Genomic DNA, 8,365 nt, shown 5'->3' on the forward strand with positions numbered 1-8,365 from the left:
AGAACCTCTATCACTTTTTTACACCTTCACCCTAATACTTTTGTTTTCCTTTCTATTAGTCTTTCCCTTTCTTTTCCCCATTTCTCTCCAACTTCCCTATAAGGTGATACAAGTTTCTCTGTGAAAACAAATATATCTGATATTCTCTCTTTAATCCAAGAGTAAAAGGAGAGTAAAATCCACACAATGTTTGTCCCCCTCCCTCCTTTTCCTCAGTTATAATAGGTCTTCTTTGCCTCTTTGTGAGATGTAATTTCTCTTATTTTATCTTTTTCCTCTTTTTCCAGTACAATCCCCTTTCCACCTCGTTTCTTTTTAATATCATAACAAAATCAAATTATTCCTGCACTCTCTAAGTATGCCCATAACAGAAATATAGTTTTCAAGAGTTCTTTCCTTTTTACTTTTTATGCTTGTTTTGAGTTCTGTGTTTGGAGATCATTTTTGGGGGGGGGGGTTCAATTCTGGGTATTTCATTAGAAATAGATGAAATTCAACTATGTCATTGAATGTCCATCTTCTTCCCTGAAATGCTCATTTAGGTGGATAGCTTATTCTTGACTGTAATTCAAGTCCCTTTCCCTTTTGGAATATCAGATTACAGGTCCTTAGATCCTTTAAGATGGACACTGCTAGGTCCTGGGTAATTCTAATTATGGTTCCTCAGTATTTAAATTGCTTCTTTCTGGCTGCTGGCAATATATTTTCCTTGGTGCAATAGTTCTGAAATTTAGCCATTATATTCCTTGGGGTTTTAATTTTGCAGTCTCTTTCAAGAAACGATCGGTAACTTCTTTCAATTTGCTATTTTACCTTCTGATTCTGAGATATCAGGACAGTTTCCCTTTATAATTTCCTATAAGATAATATCTAGGTTCTTTTTTTCATCATGGCTTTGGAAGTTCAATAATCCTTAGATTATCTCTCCTAGATTTATTTTCTACATGAGTTGTTTTTTCTAGGAGATACTTCATATTTTCTTCTTTTTTCATTTCTTTTTGTTTTTGTTTGACTGATTCTTGAAATTTATTGAGTTATTCACTACATTTGTTCAATTTTAATTTATAGTGTATTATTTTCTTCAGTTACCTTTTTTTAAACTCCTTTTTTATTTGACCAATTGAATTGTTTTATTCATTGCACTTTTTTCGATTTAACAATTTTTGTTTTTCAGTTTATTGGAATCTTTTTCAAATCTGTTTCATAAAAAAAACTATATGCTTTTTTTCTATTTCATCAAATGTATTTTGTAGGGAGTTATATGTTTTTTCCCATCCATTCTTGCAAAGATCTCATTTCCTTTCCCCATTTTTCTTCTAACTCTCTTTTAAGATCCTTTATGAAATCTTCCAAGAAAGTCTTTTGAAATGGGGACCAGATGATATCTCTTTCGGGGCTTCATCTGGAACTGATTTGCCTTTAAGAACCTCATGAATTCTGGTCTTCTCTTTCTTTATAAAAGCTGCCTATGATGAGAGTTCTTTTGAGGTTTTTTGTTATTTTTTTCTTTCTTTTTTATTTACTTTCTTTTTAAAAATAATTATAGCTTTTAATTGACATTACATATGCATAGGTAATTTTTTACATTATCTCTTGCACTCACTTCTGATTTTTCCCTTCCTTCTCTCCACCCCCACCACAAGATGGCAAGCAGTCTTGTACATGTTAAATATGTTATAATATATCCCAGACACAATATATGTGGGCAGAACTGAACAGTTCTCTTGTTGCACAGGAAGAATTGGATTTGGAAGGTAAAAATAACCTGGGAAGAAAAACAAAAATGCAAACAGTTTACACTCATTTCCCAGTTTTCCTTCTCTGGGTATAGCTGATTCTGTCCATCATTGGTCAATTGGAACAGAATTAGATCTTCTCTTTGTCAAAGATATCCATTTCCAAAAGAATACGTCTTCATACAGTATTGTTGTTGAAGCGCATAATGGTCTCCTAGTTCTGCTCATTTCATTCAGTATCAGTTCATGTAAGTCTTTTCAAACCTCTCTGTATTGATCCTATTGGTCATTTCTTACAGAACAATAATGTTCCATATATTCATATACCACAATTTACCCAACAGTTCTCTAATTGATGGACAGCCATTCAATTTCCAGTTTCTAGTCACTACAAAAAGGGCAGCCACAAACATTTTGGCACATATCCCTTTCCCTTGTTTAGTATCTTTTTGGTGTATAAGTCCACTAGTAACACTGCTGGATCAAAGGGTATGCATGGTTTGATAACTTTTTGGGTGTAATTCCAGATTGCGCTCCAGAAATGGTTTGATTCATTCACAATTCTACTAACAATGAATCATTGTCCCAATTTTCCCACATGCCCTCCAATATTCATCATTATATTTTCCTGTCATCTTAGGAAATTTGACAGGTTTGTAGTGGTATTTCAGAGTTGTCTTAATTTGCATTTCTCTGATTAGTAATGATTTGGAAGACTCTTTCATATGAGTAAAAATAGTTTCAATTTCATCATCTGAAAATTGTTTGTTCATATCCTTTGACCATTTATGAATTGGAGAATGGCTTGATTTCTTATAAATTAGAGTCAATTCTCTATATATTTTGGAAATGAGGCCTTTATCAGAACCTTTAACTGTAAAAATGTTTTCCCAGTTTGTTGCTTCACTTCTAATTTTGTTTGCATTAGTTTTGTTTGTACAGAGGTTTTTTAATTTGATATAATCAAAATTTTCTATTTTGTGCTCAATAATGATTTCTAGTTCTTCTTTGACCACAGATTCCTTCCCCCTCCACAAGTCTGAAAGATAAACTATCCTATGTTCCTCTAATTTATTTATGATCTCGTTCTTTATGCCTAATCCATGGACCCATTTTGATCTTATTTTAGCGTATGATGTTAAGTGCGGGGCCATGCCTAATTTCTGCCATACTAATGTCTATCTTTCCCAGCAGTTTTTGTCAAACAATGAATTCTTATCTGATAATTTAGGATATTTGGGTTTGTCAGACACTAGATTGGTATAGTATTGACTATTTTGTCATGTGAAGTTAACCTACTCCACTGATGAACTAATCTATTTCTTAGCCAATACCAAATGGTTTTGGTGACTGCTGCTTTATAATATAGTTTTAGATCAGATACAGTTAGGCCACTTTCATTTGATTTTTTTATTCATTAATTCCCTTGAAATGCTTAACCTTTAGTTCTTCCATTTAAATTTTGTGGTTATTTTTTCTAGGTCATTAAAATAGATTCTTGGGACTCTAATTGGTATAGCACTAAATAAATAGATTAGTTTAGGGAGTATTGCCATCTTTATTATATTCACTCTGCCTATCCAAGAACACTTAATATTTTTTTCCAATTATTTAAATATGGCTTTATTTGTGTGGAAAGTGTTTTGTAATTTTACTCATATAATTCCTGACTTTCCTTTGGTAGATAGATTCCCAAATATTTTATGCTATTGACAGTTATTCTGAATGGAATTTCTCTTTGTATCTCTTGCTATTGGATTTTGTTGGTGATGTACAAAAAATGCTAAGATATGTGGATTTATTTTGTATCCTGCAACTTTGCTAGTTATGAATTATTTCTAATAGTTTTTTCATAGAATCTCTGAGGTTCTCTAAATATACCATTATATCATTTGCAAAGAGTGATACTTTGGTTTCCTCATTAACTACTCTAATTCCTTTAATTTCTTTCTTGAATCTTATTGCCGAAGCTAGTGTTTCTAATACAATATTGAATAATAATGGTGATAGTGGGCAACCTTGTTTCACTCCTGATCTTACTGGGAAAGGTTCCAGTTTTTCCCCATTACATATGATCCTTACTGACAGTTTTAAATAGAAGTTCCTGACTATTTTAAGGAAAAGTCCATTTATTCCTATCCTCTCAAGTGTTTTTATTAGGAATGGATGTTGGATTTTATCAAATGTTTTCTGCATCAATTGAGATGATCATATGGATTTTCTTAATTTGGTTCTTGATATAGTCAATTATGCTAATAGTTTTCCTGATATTGAATCAGCCCTACATTCCTGGTATAAATCCTACTTGGTCATGATGTGTGGATGATTTTCTAGAATCTATTTGTTAATATTTTATTCAAGTTTTTGCATCGATATTCATTAGGGAGATTGGTCTATAATTTATTTTCTCTGTTTTCAACCTACCTGCTTTAGGTATCAGTACCAAGTCTTTCATAAAAGGAATTTGGCAGGACTCCTTCAATTCCTATTTTTTCAAATAGTTTACATAGCATTGGAGTTAATTGTTCTTTAAATGTTTGGTAGAATTCACATGTAAATCCATCTGCTCCTGGGGATTTTTTCTTAGGGAGTTGGTTAATAGCTTGTTCTATTTCTTTTTCTAAAATGGGACTTCTTAGTGTATTTACTTCTTCCTCTGTTAAAATGGGCAAGCTATATTTTTGAAGGTATTCTTCCATTTCATTTAAGTTATCAAATTTATTGTCATAAAGTTGGGCAAAGTAATTCCTAATTATTGCTCTAATTTCCTCTTTATTAGTGGTGAGTTCTCCCTTTTCATTTTTAAGACTAACAATTTGATTTTCCTCTTTACTTTGTAAAATCAAATTTACTAAGGGTTTGTCTATTTTGTGGGTTTTTTCATAGAACCAACTCTTTATTTTATTAATTAATTCAATAGTTTTTTTTTTACTTTCAATTTTATTGATCTCTCCTATTATTTTTAGAATTTCAAATTTAGAGACTGAGAGTTAGTAATTTGTTCCTTTTCTAGCATCTTTAGTTGCAAGCCTAATTCATTGACCTTCTCTTACTCTATTTTATTCAAGTAGGCCTCTAGAGATATGAAATTTCCCCTTATTATCACTTTGGCTACATCCCACACATTTTGGTATGACATCTCATTATTGTCATTTTCTTGGGTGGAGTTATTAATTATGTATATGATTTATTGTTTCACACAATCATTTTTTAGTATGAGATTATTTAGTTTCCAATTATTTTTGGTCAATTTCCCCTGGCTTTTTACTGAATGTAATTTTCATTGCATCGTGGTCTGAAAAGGATGCATTTACTATTTCTGCTTTACTGCATTTGAGTTTGAGGGTTTTATGTCCTAATATACCATCAATTTTTGTTTAAGTTCTATGAATTTCTGAGAAGAAAGTGTACTCCTTTCTGTCTTCGTTTAGTTTTCTACAAAGATCTATCCTATCTAACTTTTCTACTATTCTGTTTACCTCTTTGACTTCTTTTTTATTTATTTTGTGGTTTGATTTATCTAATTCTGAGATTGCAAGGTTGAAATTTCCCACTATTATAGTTTTGCTGTCTATTTCTTCTTGCAGCTCTCTTAATTTCTCTCTTAAAAATTTAGATGCTATACTACTTAGTGCATATATGCTTAATATTGATATTTCTTCATTATCGATGCTACCTTTTAGCAAGATATAGTGACCTTCCTTATCTCTTTTAATTAGATCACTTTTTGCTTTTGCTTGATCTGAGATGAAGATGGCTACCCCTGCTTTTTTGACTTCACCTGAAGCATAATAGATTCTGCTCCAACCTTTTACCTTTACTCTATATGTATCACCCTGCTTTAGATGTGTTTCCTGTAACCAACTTATTGTAAGATTCTGGCTGTCTCCTAACTGCTTTCTCTTTATGAGGAAGTTTACCCCATTCACATTTATGGTTAAACTTACCAATTCTGCATTACTTGCCATATGTTAACCCCTGTTTACGATTTTCTCCTTTCCTTCCCCCTTACTCCCCTCCCCAGTATTCACAACTTATGAGCACCTCTTGCTTCTCACAGCCCTCCCTTTCAAGTATTCCTCCCCCCACCTTAGAGTTCATCATCCTATATTACCCCTTTTCCTCACAATTTCTGTATTCCCTTCCACTTTGCTTACTCCTTCTCTTTTTACTTTTCCCCCTGTCACTTTTCAATGAAGTGGAAAAGTTTCACTATAAATCGAATATATCTAATATTTTTCTCTTTAAGCCAATTCTGGTGACAGTATGATACACACTATGTTTATCACCCTCCATTCTTTCTTTCAGATATAATAGGTTTCCTTTGCCTCTTCCTGAGGTGTAGTACCACCACTTTACCTTTTTCCTTGTACAATTTCCTTTCTACCTCTCATTTCTAGAACAAATTATACATGTGTTCTTTATAGCAGATATACATATAAATTATAGTTTTAGGTATCTCTTGAGTTTTATATTTGGAGAACAAACTTTTTTGTTTTGTTGCATTTTTTTTTTCATCAGAAATGGACGAAATTCACTTATTTCTTTGAATGTCCATCTTCTTCCCTAGAAAAAAAATGCTCATTTTGACTGGATAAGTTATTTTTGGCTACATACCAACTTCTTTAGCTTTTCAGACTATCATATTCCAGGCTCTTCGATCCTTTAATGTGGATGCTGCTAGATTCTGGGTAATCCTTATTGTGGCTCCTCTATATTTGAATTGATTTTTTCTAATATTTTGTAATTTTTTTTCTTTGGTTTGATAGTTCTGGAATTTAGTCACTATATTTCTTGGAGTTTTGATTTTTGGGTCCCTTTCAGTAGGTGATCAATGAATTCTTTCAGTGTCTATTTTACCCTCTGTTTCTATAACTTCTGGGGAGTCCTATTTGATAATTTCCTGGAAAATAGTGCCCAGGCTCTTTTTTTCATCACATTTTTAGGGAGTACAATAATTATCATATTGTCTCTCCTAGATCTATTTTCCAAGTCTGTTGTTTTCCCAAGAAGATATTAGACGTTTTTTCCATTGTTTCTTTTTTTTTTTTTTTTTGGTTTTGCTTGACTAATTCTTGGCATCTTCTTGAGTCATTTAATTCCATTTGCTGAATTCTGCTTTTCAATGAATTATTTTCTTCACTCACTTTTTTATATCTTTTTCTAATTGTCCAGTTGAATTTTTCAGTGAGTTGTTTTGTTCTATGGAATTTTTTTAGCCATTTTGTCAATTTTATTTTTTAGAGAGCTATTTTCTTTTTCCAATTCACTAATTCTGTTTTTCAAGGATTTGACTTCTTTATCCACTTTATCTTTAAATGAATGGCATGACTTATCCATACTCTGTTGCCAAGCTTCCCTTTCCCTTTCCCATTTTTCTTCTAACTCTCTTGTGAGAGCCTTTTTAATTTCTTCTATGAGAATCTTGTGTGTTGAGGACCAGATCATATTCCTCTTTGGGGAAGACAGTCTGTTTTTAGTTTCCTCAGGGTTAAAGTCTGCTTTCTATCCATATAGAAGGTATTAATAGTTAGTCCATTTAAATATTTTGCTCATTTTGTCAGAGAAGAATCAAAGAAGACAAACTAGCAAAAAAACAAATTCAATCTGCTTTTTTTTGGGAGGGGAGGGAGGGGTTGAATGATATTACCAAGCTTCCTTTACAGACTGGGGGATTAGAGGGGGTGGGGCAGCAGTGAGACACTAGCAGGACAGCAATTGCTGTGCTGTGCTGCATCTGTGCTCTGAGATTCTTAGACACTCTGGTTGGGTGTGGCCAGGTCCTGAGAGACCCTAGCTTTTCAGGGTTATAGTCTTTACGTTCTGTGTTTACAGCTGCTCTGCTGGTCTACTGGCTCGCTGCCAAGGCAAAATAGCCACACTGTGACAGTAAAGTTCTTTCCACAGAAACAGCTGAGATCACACCCCACCCCACTCTAGTTTGCTCAGTGTGAGTTGCCTGCCGTGATCTTGCTACTGCTGACGACCCTCAGTCTGCGCCCTGGGTTAGTTCTGCTTATTGACTTTTGGTGCCAGATTATCCCAGCTAGGTCCAGCATAGGATTTCTTCTGGGGCACAGTGATTTACAATTGTGTGTTGTGGCAAATCTGCCAAATTATTTGTTTGCAACCAGAATAGAGTAGCCTGAGAGGCTCACAGAAGATTCCTAGGTGTGTGGAAGCTGCCACACTCTGACTCCCCAACCCAGCTCATTGCTCTAGTCTCCCTGTGCTGTGGTCTGGGCTTAGCAGACTACCCCACCTCCTATTTGAAACAGATCTCTTCATTTGAAAATGTGTTGTACTGCAAATATCTGTGGATTCTCTGACTCCAAAACCAATTTAGAAGCTTAATCTACCGTTGAAAAAAGGTCAGAGTAGGTAACAGAAAGTCATGTGGTCTCTCCACCACCTTGGTTCCACTCAGTCCTAAAGGTCTTCCTCATGTGTAAGCTTATTCAACTGCCCCACAATAACTAAGAGAAGAATTGGAGAGTCCAGTGGACCTAAGTACTTTCTATGCAAGGTTTAGCTCTTACAAAGTTGATTTTTATTCTCCTTTAGAAAAGATTTGAAATCTTTTGTTTGTGTGAGTGAGATTTATGTGTATGTGTATGTGTGTGTGTGTA

This window comes from Sarcophilus harrisii, chromosome 3, assembly GCF_902635505.1.
Source record: "Sarcophilus harrisii chromosome 3, mSarHar1.11, whole genome shotgun sequence".
NCBI lineage: Eukaryota > Metazoa > Chordata > Mammalia > Dasyuromorphia > Dasyuridae > Sarcophilus > Sarcophilus harrisii.